The sequence below is a fragment of the Pteropus vampyrus genome, unplaced genomic scaffold (genome assembly GCF_000151845.1).
Source record: "Pteropus vampyrus isolate Shadow unplaced genomic scaffold, Pvam_2.0 Scaffold493, whole genome shotgun sequence".
Classification (NCBI taxonomy): Eukaryota; Metazoa; Chordata; class Mammalia; order Chiroptera; family Pteropodidae; genus Pteropus; species Pteropus vampyrus.
Window position 1 is genome coordinate 802,579 of NW_011889274.1, and position 18,364 is coordinate 820,942.

An 18,364-nucleotide genomic window follows, 5' to 3' on the forward strand; every position below is an offset into this window, starting at 1 on the left:
GCATGAAAAGGTCAGATTATGTAGAGTGAGAGGTCTGCTGGCAGTTTCCAGCCTTTAATCCACTGGTTCCCCAAGGTTTAGCCATAGGGAATGGCTCTTGGTTCCTGTTTCCCTTTCACATAAGTGGGGAATGGGTTGTTAGCAATCCTAGTAGAAATTGTCCTTTGTTCTGAAGGTGTCCTCCTAGCCTGGCCTCAGGGCTGATCAGCATATTGCAGTCTCTGATTATGGTTTGATTAACATTTTAATTCTCTTGCTTACTCCTTACATTAAAACGATTTGAGGACAGAATTCTTCTAGACTTCATAAAAATTTCCTGATCATTTATAATTAATCTTATTAGATTTAATCAAATAGGAATTTTTTGGAATTGATTTATTGAGTCTCTCTAAACTTTATACTTTTTATATAAACAAAATCTTCCTTTTCTCATTAACATTTCATAAATTTGCCAAATGTGTAATTAAATTGTGCAAATACAATAACAAACAACTGGCAAAACAGATTTGGGAACAAATACTTGGCCTATTAGTAAGCACAGCAGTCAACTGGTGAGGATAATGCAATGGGCATATGAGGGACAACCTGCCAGCTGGGAACATTACATTTGCTCTTGGTATTTATCAGGGGATAAAGGACTTTAGTCAGTCCTTGGATAAATGGAGGCCATTAAAGAGCACTTTTATTGAACTCACATTTAATTTTGGAGCTTCTCAAGAAAAGACATTTTGGGGATTTCTTATTGCATAATGCCTCTTCTTGATTTTCCTAATTAGAGGATAATGGTGAAGGTGTTAGGTAGGTAGCCGTGAGCAACGGGAGAAAAGGCCCAGCTCTGTAACCATAGCAATGACAACACTGATGGCCCAATCCAAAAGGCCGCCCCTAGGACCTCCCAGGAAAAAAAGTCATTTTTTGAATAACAATACCCCTATATCTTAGCGTACAAGGAAATAAATGACCATAGTATAGCAATCAGTTTAGGCCAGCCATAAACGCTTGTGCAGTAAGGAGTTCTCTGACCTTCTTTTCACCTCAACCTCATTGTACCCTCATTATAATGTCATGTATATGCCCAGGAGTTCATGAATCTAATTATAACAGACTGCATTCTGGGAAGGTACCTACACAGTTGACAATAGGTTTTATGACAGCCAACTGTCAACCAAGATGACCTCACACATCAATCAGCTAGCACCACCCTAGTAACCACCCACCACAACCCAGATATAAGACAGATCTCCTCATGTCTACGAGGCTACAGCTGTCTCTGGTGTGGCCTGTTTCTCTCTTAAAACATACTTCAATAAATTTTACTTTTCCTAATCTTTACAGATCTGTAATTCTTTACTGCATCAATGGAAAAGATGGAGGCCCCTCCCACACCCCTTCTAAGTGACGGACTTAGATTGCCCCCAATGGTGACAGAGGTATTACCCCAACACTATGGTGGTAATAGTGTTGTACTACATAAGTGAATCAAATCAACATGCTGTACACCTTAAATTTATACAATTTTATATTTTAATTATATCTCAATAAAGCTAGATTTAAAAAAGGAGACAATGGATTATTTTGAAATGAGATAATATTTCTTTTAGGAGCACTAATATTTCCATACTGAATTCGTGGTTAAAGGAATATAACTGTGGTTCAACAAACATGTAGTTGATGCTTCTAATGTGATTGGCTTTGTTGCTAAACGCAGGGATACACCAATGAAGCAGAAGTGGTTTGGGTCTACATGAAACTCACAATCTAGAAAGGAAGTAGTTTTTTAAGTGCTCAAGCATAATGTGGCATTAGAAGACCAGATATAGCCCATGGCCTTGAGCTGCCCATAAGTTAGTTGTTTAGGGACAGGACAAGGATACATGAAACTAGCTAGACGATAGTCCAAGGCCGTTGGTGATTCAGTGCCAGAGATGGCAGCAGCTAGTGGGTGCTCCAGAGAGAGGGATCTTGGGATGCCTTTTGCAGAAGGTCTCAGAGAACTGACCCTGAAGGACGTTCATTTATTCATTCATCATTTTTCGAAGTTTACTGTGTACTACTTTGTGCCAAGCAGTGTTACAGACTTTTGGGTTATAAGGGTAAACAAGGTAAACAAAGTAGACAAGTTTTTCACCTTCAAAGAACTTAGTTGGAAATGTGTGAATATGTGTGGCAGATAGTAAAGGCATGAACACATAAGTGAGAAGACATATATGCTACTAAAAAAGAAAGCCAGGATAATGAGTCATACTAATACAAATGAAACAATATTTGGGAAAGGCTCCCCTATAGAGATAAAATCTCAGCTGAATGGAGAGAGGGAGTCAGTCCTGTGAAGATTTGGGGAAGGGTTTGTCAGGTGAGGGTATCAGTTATTGCAAGTGTCCCCATACAGGACTAATCTTGGCTTGTTTGGGGCTGGATTCTACTTCCACAGAGCTGATATAAAGAATTAGCAAGTGTCTCCTGCTACATATAACTAGAGGGCAACTATGGCATTTTCCAATCTCCTTTGGGGAGCCTTGATTTCTGGGCAGTCACATTACAGTGTAAAGCCGAACTGACAACATTAGAATTCAATTTGTCAAGCCTCTGAGAGACTGCTTCAGGTAGACACACTTTTGCTTTCCCCATTCCTCAGGCTGCGCTTTGATTCAAGCCAATTTTCAGAATAATATAGAGGAAACTGCAAACTCAAATAGGAAACTTTGACTCTATCATTTTATTTTTCCATTTTATAGCTTTCCCTCTGTCCAGGCTCTGTTCTGACAAGCCAAGGCGTTTTGGCAAATCAGTTGAAAAGTAAACTTAAACAGATGAATATGATTATAGGGATCCAGCCTACCAAGATTACTCTATTAGAGAACTTGTTTAGACAAAACCTATTTTCTCATTCCTACAACCGACAAAACTGTAGGAAATGCATGTTTGAAACCAAAGTATAGTAAAGTGCTATATTGTACTGCTGGCTTCATCAAAGAGAAAATAAGCAAACTACAAACAACAACATATTACTGAAAATGATAGGTCAGAGGTTTATTTAAAAAGGAGAAAATCTAAAAAGTCAGATGGATGGCTTGATTTCAAAGTTGATAATAAATGTGAAGTAAAAACTTTATAAAGAACACTATGCCATGATTTTCAAATCTTGACTTTGTGATTGGGTCAATATATCAACAAACAATAGTTTTAGGGGAAAAAAACAATAGTACGTTGATTTCTCAATGCTAGAAGTAACACCAACCTACATTTTAAATTCATATGTTAATCTCTAACTCAAGGACTGGTCTAGGTGTTAATTTATTGATAGCTTGGTTAAAAACAAGACAAAGAAGAAAAGAGTCATCAGAAGTTTTCTTAGTAAATATGGAACCAATGAACAGTGGATAGAGTTGATAATTTGGAAAGATTTAATAAAAGCTACACTGAGGGTGACTGTGTACTTTGGAGTGTCCAAGATAGTCCCACTTCACACCTGTCATCCCAACATAATTATTAACAGTTGTTCTTTTTCACTCTTGCAAGTGTCTCTCTAGTTAGAGTGGATCTTGAAAGTAAAATTTCTCCCCAGGGTGAAATCTGTCTAGCAACTGTGCTTTTCACTGTAATCTCAGTATCTGCTTCATTCATTAATTTAAATATTCCTGAAAAGTACAATACCAGATATTTTTCCAGTCACTGAAATTACAAAAAAAAAAAAAAGAGGAAAGAAAAAAGAAACAATTATGTTCCGTAAGGGGCTCAGAGTGTATAAGAATCTGTGTAGGATGGACATAAATTGTTTTTCTCAATTCAGTGCATTGGGCATTAGTGAAAACACAAAACGTGTGAAACACTAACTAGGTCTCAAGAGCAAGACAGGTGAACAAGACAAGGTCTCTCAGAATGAGTCATGTGGTTGATCTGCTTGTTTCCACCAATTAATCTGATGATTAAAAGCCTCCAGTGGCTCAATGGTTTCCCATTTCACTTGGAATAAAATCTGAGCTGCTTATCATGGTCTCAAAGCTCTGCTCCCACCCCTGCCTGTCTCTGTAACCTTGTTTCACACTACTCTTCCTCTGGCCTTTCTTCTTTTCTTGTATGGTCCAGTCTTGTCCCTGCCTCAGAGTCTTTGCACTTGCCATTCCCTCTACATATAAACTTCTTCCTCCATCATCCTGTTCTTAGCTCCTTTGCATCATTTGTGTCTGGCTAAAATGTGGGCTCTTCCAAGAGGTTTTCCCTGACTATATTACCTCCCCACCCTCTTGGTTTATTTTCTTCATATCATTTATCATCCTCTGAAAGTATATATTTTAAAGCGTGTGTTGCTTTTTATGGGTGGTCTTCTCATGATAAAATGTAAGCAGACTCTTGTATGTCTTGGTCACTCCCAAAGCCTTGTATCTAGAGCAGTGCTTGGTACATAGTAGATGCTCAATAAATAATTTTGAATGAAGGAATAAGTAAACTTTACAACTATTTTCTTGGGTTTATGCTAATTTCTCACAATTCAGCAAACGTTCTTAAGAGCATTTTCCCAGACTTCTGTCTCTGTTCTTTTACCTGGAATCCTTGAACCTCTCATTCTTCAAAAAAGAGTCATTTTATGTAGCCTGCACTAATACACCAATATTGACTTTTGAAACTCACACAGGTACAGAACTGCCTGGGTTGTTGCCTCCTGTGCCTCCTTGCTCTAATAAAATATAAACTTGAGGAGATTTTTAGTTATTTCTCTTGCCTCCTTTTTATATGAGAAATGAATACCAATCCATTTCAGTCTGGTGGGAAATGGAGAAATCCATGGCCTGAGCCTGGCAGTAGTGGGGCTGTGCTTTAGATTAGAAAATGAGACTCCTAGTCCAATGTAAACAGAATATAGACTTTGAGTATTTATTAGTGATACTTTGTCTGTTCCCTTTGGAAGCAAAGTTGTTGATGTAGGTGAGAGATTCCTCATTTGTCCTCAGTTCAAACTTACTTGGTCAGTGAGAGGATCAAATTTGCAATGTTGGCTTTATTACCTTCATACTTCAACCAAGGACAGTGGCCAGCCAGAACAACTTATCTGAGCTATACATAGGCTTTGCTATCCCTTTATATGGAATGATCTCATATTTTCTATAGATTAACAATTCAACTCCTCAATGAAATGCTGTGGAATGTAGGGATAAAAAGAGGTACAATGATTCAAATGTGGTGCCAAACACAAGTAGTATTTCAAATGGCGGTGATTTGCGTTTTCATATGTTCTCTCAACAATGCTGTGAGATAGGCAAAACAAGATTAATCTATTTCCAAGATGAGCGCAAAAAGTTGAAGGCCATAGGGCCAGAAAATAACAAAGCAGGAACTCATCTTAAATCATCTGAGACAAGTCCAATGTAATTCCATCCACATCATCCTTTCTCCCTCTTTTCTATACTGTATTATATTTGACTTATAAATATCACTTTGTTTTTAGCTAATCACTTTTTTGTGAATAGAAACAATACAGCATATTTTACTTTGTGTCTCATTTTACTCATCATTTACACAGAGTCTACTGACAGCCAATTACAAACAAAATAAATACCAGTGTATCTTTAGAGTAGCAGATATCAACATGGGATTGATGTGCAAAAGATTTTATTGGGTGAAATATCTATGAAGAATAAAGGAGGAAGAAGGAGGAGTACACAGGTCTGATACTTGTGAAAAAGAGAAGGAAAGGAAAAGATTGGATAGGAAGATTCTCAGACCATGGCCCAGTTTTGAGGAACTTTTGGCCACGTCAGTGGAAAATCTCTGAAACAAGTCCCTGACGCCTTGAAAGTAGGAGATGGCAAATGAAAGCCTGTGGGCCAAATCTGACCTCTCACCTGGTATTGTAAATTGGAATACAGTCACAGCCATTTATTTACATATTGTCTATGCCTGCTTTCATGATAAAATGGCAGAATTGAGTAGATGCAACAGAGAACATATGGCTCAAAACCTAAAATATTTATTATCTTACTCTTTACAGAAAAAAGCTTACCGACCTTTGCTTTAGAGTAATTCCATGTTAGGCAAGAATGACCCATTTTAGTACCCCTACTGTAGCCCTAGGAAAATGTGGTCTTGCTGCAGATCCTGCCTTGGGTGAATTCGAAGTGTAATAGTGGAGGTTTTAATGAGCTATGTTCCTCATAGCAGATTCTCTCCATGGCTGCCACAGATAGAGTTCTTAAGTAGCTATCGATCAAATATTTTTTGATTGGAAATGGGAACCGAACCATTGTATTTGAAATGGAAATATAGAAACTGTATGGATGCAAATCCTAAAATATTTCCTATCTGGCCTTTTTCCAAAAAGAAGTTTGCCAACCCCTGGTCTAGATAAAAAGTATTGTTGATATCACAAGGGAGGTAATTTTTTCTTATAAATGGGCAAATTTAAAATTCTGTTTTATAAACTAATGTATTTTAAGACTGCATAACAAGAAATATCTCCCTAGGATTTGATTTGATCAACTCTGTTTTAGTGGATAAAGCCAAGTTGCTGCGGGAGGCACAGGGTAGTGTTGGAAAAAACACTGGATAGGTCCAGTATCAGCTACTTTACCTTTGTGACTTCAGTGTGTCATGTCAACAGTGGGCTTCAGTGATTCCATTTGTAAAAAGAGGTTTAGATTAGAGCACCCTTAATTCTCTCTACTTCTAGCTGCAACAAGGGTGTAATTCAGAGGAACACTATTTAAAGAAGGGGCCTGAGCCAGCGGCTGGCTTTTAGTAGACTGAGGAAGAAGACCCAGTGGGAACTGGAGGTATCCTGTACTCAGTGTGGGAAAAATTGGCAAGGAGAGATTTGGAATCTTCCCGTAATACAAATTTATATTATTTTCTATTTTATTTCAGAATAAGCAAAGTTCTATTTACATGATAATGCGGTCCATCAAGTAAAAACATTCAGTAAAGCAGACTATGATGGTACAGCCCCACAGAGCCTGGCTGGTGTTGCAGGAGGGCCTTGGTGCTAGGACATAGAGGAGTGGCTTTGTTTCTTGCTTACAAGTTCTACTCCATCTCGGTGAAGGAGAAAGTGAAAGGAACGTGTGCTTATTACCTCTGCGTGTGTACATGCATGCACGCACGCAAGTGTGCACTCCTAAGTGTGTACATTCACATGGATGGGGAGGAGTTAAACACCCAGACAACGCCGGAGATACCACTGACTATATGAAACCAAGACACTGAAAGTTTTGTATGTGTGTAATGAAGATTTTACTTATTTGAACTTCTAATATAGCTCTGTGCTAACAGTATTAGTATCAAATCCTAGATATTCCTAGGAAGGCTGAGAGGATTTCCTAAGGAGAACAGTTCTTCCAGTATTACATACAGGATTGCTAGACTTAGAAAATAAAAATATAAGATGCCTAGTTAACTTTGAATTCAGATAAACAATGAATAATGCTTTAGTATATGTATGTCCATGGCAACATTTATATTTTACTTGGCAACACTAATTGAATAAGACCCATTTCCTGGAATAATACAGTAGATTTTAGTACTATGTAAAAGAGTTGAAAAGAATAAGTGGACACCAGAACATAGGTAGCTGTGGTTATTTTAATGTCTGTCTTTACTGTCTTTTTTCATTCTTCAGCAAAATATATGATATATTTTTTAAAATGATAAAATAAGATATAAAGTTTTAACTCTACCTTTAGAATGATCAGAGTTTATTTGAGGAACCTACTAAAACTTTAAGTCCAACTGTAACTACAGAGCTGATCCAGACCCATATCAACATGGTGATAATTGAGTTTTTCGAGTCACAGTGAGAGTGAGATGGAAAGCTATATTATGATTGAGCTAAGAATATATTCTATCAATTTATGGGAAAATAAACTATCCTGGGAATATAAACATCTTTTTTTTTTTTTTTTAGAATTTTTCTGAATCCTATTGAACTCAAAAAATTGACGCTTTATTTGATTCAAAGCAACAATGAGAAACGTCACCCCTAGACCCTTCTTTAGCCAGTAAATAGAAACAGATAATGCTGTCACTTGGAGGAGCCTGGGGTCCTAGAATGCTTTCCTTTACCTGTTAAAAAAGGCAACAGTGAAAAAGTGGAAAACTCCATGACGAGCAGAATAACATTATAAACTTTCTTTTTAAATACCTTTCTCTATTATTGTTCTTTGTAAGCTTGTGCTTATGCCAGCATAATTTTGACAAGCCTCAAAATATCTGCAGCTATAATTGTAGGATTTCTCCTTTAATAAAAGAAAATTTGATTTACAATGTGTAGTAGAGAGTTGCTAGACCTAAAAAATCATCATGAACATACAATCAAAAATAGACCAATTTAACTGAGTTTCATCACTTAAAATTACACGAAGATATGAACTAGAAAGTTAACTTTCACAAGGTTAGAAGCTTCTGGCGAAGTTCCTAAACACTATGAAAACTTTTGATGTGTTTAGCCCCTTTTTTCCACACGATGTTTCTCTTCTTTTCATTCAATAACTCTTGTCCCAAGGCACACTCTTCCTTTTCCCATTCCTTATCTCTTTTTGCCATGCAATTAGCCTCATAATTGACCCACATTGTGCTTCACATGGAGACTTGAATTTCTCATTTCTCATCATATGTATTTTTTTTAAAAATCATATTTTTAGCTCATCCTAAATCATGTTTTTAGCTCAACTTAAATTCTGTCTGGCATTTTAGATAATGTTCAGAACATGTCTGTCTGTCTCATTGTGTTATTCTGCTCTTTCCCAGTTTCTCATGCATTGTAATTGTTATCCATTGCTGCATAACAAACTACTCCAAACTTAATGGACTCCAACAACCATTTTTTATTATGCTCACTGATGCTGTGGGTCAGGAATTCAGACAGAACACAATTATCATATATAAAAAGAGGGAATAATTTCAACTGCATGTAACATAAACTCACCTATAGTGGTTTGAACAAATAAGGATTGACTTGTTTTAGAAATAAAAAAAGTAGAAGTAGGTGGATCTTAGTATTGATTTACAGTTTACAAAATTCTTTTGGCCTTTTCTTTATGCTTATTGTCTTATGACCACAAAATGGCTTCTGCTATTCCAGACATTACGCATACATTCCAACAATCTGTATATTGCTAGTCTTAACGTTAGGCCATCTTCTTGGTTTGTCTCAGGTTCACTTGCATAAAGCACTATAATTTATTGATATAAATCATTGATGCTCTGAGTCTGAGTTTTCCATTCACAAAAGAAGACAAGAGTCCAATACCTGCTTTGCATAAACTATTCCTCTAGCATTTCTAATGATGGCCATCCAGCTTCGCTGCTTTCAGGATAGAGAATTCACCGCTTCTGAAGAGGCCTCTAACGATTTTGGTCCACTCCAATTATTAAATAATTCCTTCTTATACTGAGTCAAAATTTATCATCTTGTAAAAACACGACTTCTGTACCTGTGATTGTGATGGGCATTCTTTTACAGACATAATTATGAGCTTACAGGTTTGTCTCTCCCATGTCCCTTCTTTCTGAGGTCAAAAACTATGACTCTTGTTTACTATTACATCACTGGTGTCTAATATGATTCCTGGTAGAGTCATAGACATATTGTAGGCACTCAATAAATATGTGTTGAATTAATGAGATTGGAAAGTATGGTACCTGGAAATAATTTACCGTTGCTATTGATGGATAATTTTTATATTCTTTCTAAAGCTTTCTTATACTCCCCAAATTGCTTACAATGGGAATATATTGCTTTTATAATCCGAAAAGCAAAAATGACAGCATGACTTTACTTTCTAACATTTACAAGACTGCATATGCTTTCAGATATAATTGACTAATGCAGAAATTATTGTGAAATTATTACTTTCCTTGTACATGTGCTATAATACTTTTGTTGAAGCTTAATGTTGCATTTATCTTTTTCAATATAACTTATTAAAAACATTTGTTTTATGTCTATTTTATCTACACCACCCTGTCATGTCATACACAGCTTGCTCTGCTGCTATCTTGAATTGAGCTTATAGTCATCATACCTCTAGGTATTTTCCATATGAAGGAAGGAGAGAGTGAGGAGAAGGCAATCATCTCAAGTTATCCTCATTCCTTCATCCTGTGTTTGACTTTCAGAGTAAATTTTTAATTTTGTATGAAAATTTTTGACATTTTTACCTATTATGTTTGTTCATGATTGTTTCTGTTCATCGCTCTAGCTTGAGACACTTTTTGGAATTCTTGTTCCATAACTAAACATATTACCTATCTCTTAAAATGTCATGGCTTTCTGTACTTTAACACAGACCATTTTTTTCATGTATAATATTCTTGTGTAGTATTCCTCTACTTACCTCCTAGATTAAAAAGAGTGGTACATAAAATGTGAGAATAAAATATTAAGTGATCTAAGTTATTTCTTCAAAGTGATGGTAGATTGAAAGTAATATTAATGATGCAAACCTGTGCATAAACAAAGTAAATGTCATAGTAACACTTCTACTCCTTATATAACTTGTTTGACAGCCATAATAGGAGGCAAAACATAATGGTTTGATTAGATCTGACCTTCGGTGACATTGCTCTCATTAAAAGTTTCTTGCTTATAGAGGCTTTCATTTCTGGGAAGATGAAGTTGATGTATTTTTCCCTCTTCTTCTTATTAAGTATGACTAAAATCCTTGGACATTACATATAAAACAGAGATAAGACAAAAAAGTTGAGGAAAGGAGACAGACTGGTTAAGGAACTCGGGGTCCAAAGAAGACACAGTAGTGAGTCTTGCCTCATATGTCCCTGACTTAGAACTGGAGAAGCTGGCAATCTGAAATTGCCAATGGGTGCAGACAAATGTGCCCCAACAATAGCCTGTACTCTCTACTGAAAAGATCATAAAGGGGCAGCCTAGCAAGACAGGAAATTTTTTCTACTATGGTCAAACACCACAGAAAAAACTGTGGCTTTACCTCCACCCATTCAAACAAAGGCTAAATAGAGAGCCTGAACTTCCACCTTCATGAGGCTGTGATAAGGTACAAAATTCTCCTGACAGATAGTCAGAGAAGGCTGACTAGGGACCTGGGACTTCTACCTTACCTGGCCATACTGAGGTGCCACTTGCCCTTAGTGTGATGTCAGAGGAGGCCAGTGGCACATCAGCAATATCACCATTGCCCACTGGTAAGGCCACCTACCCTCTTCCCCATGGTGTGAGTAGAGTCACATGGAAAGCAAAAAGGAGGCACTCTGACTTCTCTTCTCCTAGACAAGGAAATCTCAATGAAGGTAGGCCTAGTGGGGAGTCAGAATTTGTACCCCTGACCAGCGGAAACACAAACCATCCACCCTTTTCATGGTCATTGAAGACCTAGTGAAGAACCTGGATTTCTATCCTCACCTAGCAGTAATGAGGTAGCACATTTCACCCTCTTCCCTGGTAGTACAGTGTCAGAAAGAGTCAGAAAAACAGAAGTTATAACTAAGACACAAAGTCTTGTAACATAATAGACAATAGTCCAGGTTTTAATCCAAAATCATTATACCAAGAACTAGGAGAATCTCAAACTGAATAAAAAGACGATCAATACATACTAACACCAAGATGACAGAGATGTTAGAGTTATTTGACAAAGATTTTAAAGCAGCCATCACAAAATTGCTTAAGCCAGCAATTATGAACACACTTGACACATATAAAAAAAAATAGAAAGTCTCAGTAAAGAAATAGAATATATAAAGAACTAAATAAAAATTTAGAATTGAAAAATACCATAAGTGAAATAAAGAACTCAATGGTGGGATCAAAGCAAAATGAGGAGGATAGAGGAAAGAATCAGTGAATTTGAAGATGGAATGATATATATAATTACCTAATCTGAACAACAGAGAGAAAAAAGACTTAAAAAATAAAACAGAGCCTCAAAGACCTGTGGGACTATAACAAATTACCTAACATTCCATATCATCAGAATCCTGGAAAGAGAAAAAAAAAGAGGGTGAGCTAAAAAAGTACTCAAAATAATACTGATGGAAAACTTCTCAAATTTGACAAAAAACGTACACCTATAGATTCAAGAAGTCGAGTAAACTCTAAACATGGAAACTCTAAAAAAATTCACATTAAGACACTTCATGGTCAAACTTCTGAACTCTAAAGACAAAAAAAAGTATCTTGGAAACAATGAGAGAGAAATAACACCTAACATATAGTGGAAAGATAATTAGAATGACAGAGAATCTCTCATCAGAAACCATGAAGGTCAAAAAGAAGTGGCACAACATTTATCAGAGGCTGAGAAAAAAAGAACTGTCAATCCAGAACTGTATACCCAGTGGAAATATCTTTCAGGAATAAAGGAAGAATCAAAACATCTTACTTAGATGAAGCAAAACTAAGAGAATTTGTTGCCATCAAACCTTTCCTATTTCAAATGAGAGTAAATAGATTTTTTTCATTAAATTTTGAAATTATTTTTTCATTAAGTTATTGAAATTATATGAAAAATATAAAATTGTGAAATTGTGTGAAATATATTATTTTACTTTTATTTATGTTTTTAAATTTTATATTTTTGTATATGTTATATAATGAATGTTATATATCAATATAGTTTACGTATAAATAGTTTGACGATAAACAAATATAGATGGCATTCTCAAAATATTTAATAAGAAGAATTGTATAACAGAAATAGTTTGAAGGTGACAGTGCTAATTTACACTCTTTAGGTAGATTTAGCAAGGTATGAATCTAGCCTATATTTTCATTTGTCTCTAAAGATAAAATGTACCGCCTTGTTGAATACTTGGTTGAAATACAGATACACTAAGGCTGAGGTTATTCCCAATCATCTACACTCTTATAATTTTTGCCAAAAAAAAAAAAAAGAAAAGAAAAGAAATGAAATTTATTTGGCCTAATTTCTCCTTAGAGAATCCTGACTTCCAGTGAACACAAACCACCCCACTGATAACCCATTCTAGAATTTGTGGTTTTTTTGTGCTGTAGTAAGAAATTGATTTTTTAAAAATTAGATGACATTTTTCTGCCTTTTTTCTTCTGGCACTTTTATTATTTCACATGTTATCTTAAAGATGACTAACATCAGTTCTGCAGCTAATGTATAAACCCTTCCAGTACTGTCTCATCCTTCTTATGGACCTAGAAATCTGACCTCATTCAAGGTCAGCTGGTGTTCTCCTAATGTCATTTCATTTCTTCCTTACTGTCAAAATTAGCTCATATCTTCATCATTTTTTACTGAACTATTGCAACACTTTTCATTCTCAAGCACTTCTAATCCATTCTCTAGACTGCAAAATTCTTCACTGACTCCCTGTCATCTTTAGCATAAATTAAACCTCTTTATCATGGTATACTATTAATGACTGTCATTGATTATTGTTTACTACGAGCCGGACACTGTTCTAGAACTTCATTCACAATAATTCATTATAGTAAACCTATAAGGTAAGTTTTATTATTATCTCTATTTTATGGTTGAAGAAGAGGAGGCACAGAGAAGTTAAAATACTTGTTCAAATTCACACTACTGGTATGGGACTGAACTCGACTTTGAATTTAGAAGGGAAACTCCAGAAAGTGGGCCCTTAACCACTGTACATATTGTCTCCAAAAGCCCTTTATGATCTGATTTCTATTTTCCTAATTTTCTGGCTTTAGGGCTATTTGCCTAAGCTAACTTATTGAATAATCAAGACAAAAACTGTCAGAGACATGCATTAAGCTGGGTCTAGAGGACAGGTTTCCTGCGAAGACTAAGGCAAGGGCAGAGGCAGAGGTAAGACATAAACCTACAAAATTAGAGAAGACAAATGTGGAAAACCATCCTAGTCACATATGAATATTGAGCATTTGAAATGTAAAACATGCAAAAATCATATACGTCCCAGCAAAGCCTTGGCAAAACTAAAACTTAGAATAGGGTCCTAATACTTTAGTAGACTGGTCATTTGGCAAGTTGATTTTTGGTGAATTGGTTTTCAGTTTCTTAACATTTAGCAAATTAATTTGCAGGGATTAGATTTTTGATGAACTGACCTGTTTCTTCCTTTCCAGTCTTATCTTTCCCATCAGACCTATCAACTCTGACACAAGGCTCAGTTGCACAGATGTAACTGTATTGACTGTTTAATGCCAGCGTCAGTTGGTTGGTGCCCACCATATAGGTTGTTAAATATTATGATCATTGCTCATCCATACCAGTTCATTAAGCTCTTGTCACATGTCCCTCTTCTGAGAACATCTACCCACTCACACTGTTCACTTGGTCAAGCCCTTCTTATGCCTTTCAAGACTCAGATCAAGATCTTTCTTCAGGGCTCCCATAACACCTTTTATCTCTTCTAAGACAGCACTAGATGCATTGCACTATCATTGTTTATTTTTTGGTTTTCCTTCTTACATTGTGAGCTCCTTAAGCAGAGTTTCTTTTTGTCTTGGTCATCTCTGCACTGTGTGTCTGTACAATATACATATGATGTCTTATTGCATTGTACACTTGAAACTTGTTTGATTTTATTAATCAATGTCACCCCCAAAATTTTAATAAATAGAAAAATAAAATTGCAAAAATAAAAAAAAAAGAGACAAATGGGTCTTGAACAAGTAAACTTCTCAATTAATTTTCATCATTTGAAAATCGAATATGCATCTTGATAAATAGAACTGAGTCTGGCATTTTTTCTAACACCTATGAACACTATAACATGTTCCTACATCAGTGAACTGATTATGAACTTACTTAGTCTTTTTCTATTGTCTACATATTAAAAAAATTCTTTTCCACTTAAAAAATATGAAATAAAAGCTTTATGAGGACAAAGATAATTTCCCCAGAGTTTAGCACAGAGCCTATAACTATGATCAATAAATATTTATTGAATGCATTATAATCCCTAAGATTTACAGTAAAACATATATTCAAAGTACTTTACTTGCATTCTCTCATTGAATATTCTCAGTAATATAAGAGGCACTTCCTAGTATTTTCTCTACAGGGGTTCTACTATTCTATCCGTTATATGGATAAGGAAACAGCTTTGAGAGGTCAAGTAGGTTACCAACATCAGGTGGCCAATGAGGGGCAGAGACAGGATTTGCAACCAGGATACTCAATACCATGAGCAGACTTCTTACCCATCATGTTTCAGTGTTATCTTAGGTAATTCAATGGTTAAAATAAACTTTAAATTATTCTAGATTGTGACCTTCTTAGTACCATTTATGCACTCCATGTTTTTTTTGCTATTTACCTTGAATCCTAATTTTTTTACCTTCAGGAATGAATGTGGCATGTTCAAAAAATGACAAGAAAGCCAATGTGGCCAGAACATCAGGAACAAAAGGGAAGTGAGGAAGAGATGGAACTGGAGATAAAAGTGGGGGACCAGAGCACACAGGGCTTTAAAGAAGCTTGGATTTTATGTAAGTGAAATTGAAAGTCATTGAGGGGTTTTGATTTAATCAAACTTGAATTTGAATATTTTTTTCTGATGTTGTAGATAATGCACTCTAGGGATAGGGTGGAGGCGGGGGAGGCCCTGACAGTAGTTGGCACAAGGGAAGAGGAATTTATACTGTTGTAGCCACAGTGGCAAAGATGAAAGTGGATGACATTGGGGTATGTCTTGGATTTAGAGGTTTTTACTAAATATTTGTTGAATTAATGATTATATAATAAGTATAAAACACTAAGTACAGTTATTGGCATGTAGCAAATGCCCATTAAGTGGTGGTTACTACCATAATTATCATCCCTCCACTTATGAGAGATGAAATTACAGTATTAATAGTCATGAATGATCAGCTTCCTACTGTGAACGTTCTACTTTGGCCCTTTAGCCCTTGCTACTTACTCTATAGAAGCTACTCTCCTAAGTGACCTCCAAGCTGTTGAATTCAGTGTAATTTTTTTTTTTTTAAATTTTTCATTTCCTCATGCTTTTCTGAGCTGTTGGCTTCCTGCCCCTTGAAATGCCTTGAAACCTGGGATGATGTAGTCTCTTAATTCTTGCACATCTCTTGGGGCTCTTTCTGTGTAGCTCCTTTTCTTCCTCCTGACCTCTCAGTATAAAAATTGCCTGAGAATTTTATCTTGAGACTCATTTTCATATGCCAGTGACAGAAGATCAAATCCTAGGCTTTGGCCCTATTTTAAGATTAGTTCTTCATTTCCAGTCGATAGTTCTTTCTTCTAAAATCATGACTTAAAAACTAAATGAGGGAACTTCATCTGTGTCCTTCAATTTCCCACCATAGATTATAAAAATATATATAATTGAAAATCAAAGAGGCACATAAAACATAATTTATCAAGGATAAGATTCTTATACAGGGCTAAACTTCTATTGCAGGAATTAAGAAGAGTTTTAAACTTGGCCTGAAATATCCATTCCTAAAATTAATTTTACATGTACTTTTTTTGCTAGCCTATATGATGTTCATTTTTACATCTTGAATAATTCATGTACCACTGGCCAGCACAATAAAATATTTCACTTTAAGCATACATCTACATTTCTTAACTCAGTTCTCAATTCTAATTACTACACTCAATTTCTTTTAATGGGAAGAGAAATCCTACATAGAACCGAATAACAAATAATGAACTCCATTAAATAGGGCTGACTGAGTAGGGTTTACTGAGAAAATTTAAGCATAAATCATATTTTCATCCCTGAGTTAGAAGTTTCATAAACTCTTGAATAGGTGAAGTTTTATCCACAGATTTGGCAACCTTTGAGTGGAGGTATACTAGACTGTATCCTTCCTCTCCTCTTTTAGAATTCTCCTCCATGTGCTGGAGCTCTCTGTGACCCAGAAAGAAGAGAAAGGATTTCCTTTTGCTTGATCCTGGCATGCATCCGTTTTTCAAACTATGTTTTTTCTTAATTTAGCTTGAGTTTGGGGAAAGGAGAAAGAGAAGGGCTGGTTAAGTGTCTTTCTTATTCTCCTGGATCCTTATTCTCCTAGCAAATGTTTTCCCAGTACTGTGGGAGAAAAATTCTGCTATGTTTATTAAGAAGTCAGGAGATTTTGAGTATTTATAAGGGACTCTTAGGAGATATAAAGTGTTGAAATGTGCTGGGGTGGAGCAGGGAGAAGGAAAGCTATTCATATAGTTTATTCCTCAGATTTCTGCTGTGGGCACACATTGCAGTGCCAAAGCTGTTGGCTTTACAGTAGAAGAGGGGGTCAGGCGGCTTTTAGATTTCTCTGTCAGTGTACAGCCTCCACAGAGTAGGGGACTAAGAAGGAGTGTCCCCCATAGCACCAGGAACATTAACTCACTCATAATGGACACTTAACAATGGTTGAATAAATGAGCAGATGGGAAAACATGACTCTTTTTACACTGGTTTTCAGAAACATCAGGGAGGTCAATGTTTACCAGTCCTGACTTGACTGGTGTTGTCAATAATCGGAGAATAATGGAGTTAAAAGGAATAAGGCTGCTCTTTTTCCTTTAATGTCACTGTCCTTTCTGATCAGATTTTTCAAAAGGCTCCACGTTAAAATCCTTAGCTTCCAAAGTTCTCTATATTAGATGCTTCTATGAGAACAGGAACTTTTTAATAATGTTGCTTGTTCCTTTTTATCCTGTTTCTTATTCCTATTCTCCTACCCACTCTTCCATATGCAATCATATTTATGTTCGCTGTGATTCTTTTTCTTCTTTAGTTTGTAAAATATGAGTTATTATTTTGTGGGCATTAATTTATAATTTATACTGTATTGTGCTATAGATCTCACTGTTATTACTTTTCTCTGAGCAACAAGATCTACCATGTAGCTGAGTGAACATCCAATTCATGGGCTTTTAATTGCTGCATAGTCCTCCATGGGGGCATCTATGACATTTCATCTAGTCTCTCTTTAATGTTGGACACCCAGATTGCTTTTAATTTCCACTCCAGAAGCGGTATTGTGGTAAATATCCTAGTATTTGTCTCCTTATGGGTGTGTATAATTTTGCAGAGCATATATGATCAGGAGTAGGATTAATAAGGCATATGTGCGAAATTGTATATTTGATTTCACTAACTGCAGCCACTCTCTCTCCAGAATGGCTTCCAGTCTACCTTCCTATCAGCAGCGATGAGGGCTCCTGTGTTTCTGCCAGATTGGCATTAACTGTCTCCCCTACTTTTTACTAGTTCAATGGGTATAAAATGATATCCTATTATTGTTTTAATTTACATTTTTAAATTAATGTGTTTTTAATGTTTTCTTTGTATGTTGACTTTTGTGTTTTATCTTCTGTAAATTGACTGTTTTCTACACCTATTCTCTATTGGATTCCTTGTTTTTTCTTTGTTCAGCTCAAGAAAGAACTTGTCAGTTTCAAACACTGCAAATATCTTTCCAAAT

At 35.9% G+C, this 18,364-nt stretch overlaps 1 long non-coding RNA gene across 1 annotated transcript in view; it reads left to right on the forward strand.

The window, feature by feature from the left end:
- Positions 1-15,278: 15,278 nt before the first annotated feature.
- Positions 15,279-18,364, forward strand: part of LOC111732803 — a 43,361-nt gene continuing 40,275 nt past the window's right edge. The window contains exon 1 of the long non-coding RNA XR_002777717.1: positions 15,279-15,418. This is a non-coding gene — a long non-coding RNA (uncharacterized LOC111732803). The remainder of the gene's footprint in view (positions 15,419-18,364) is intronic.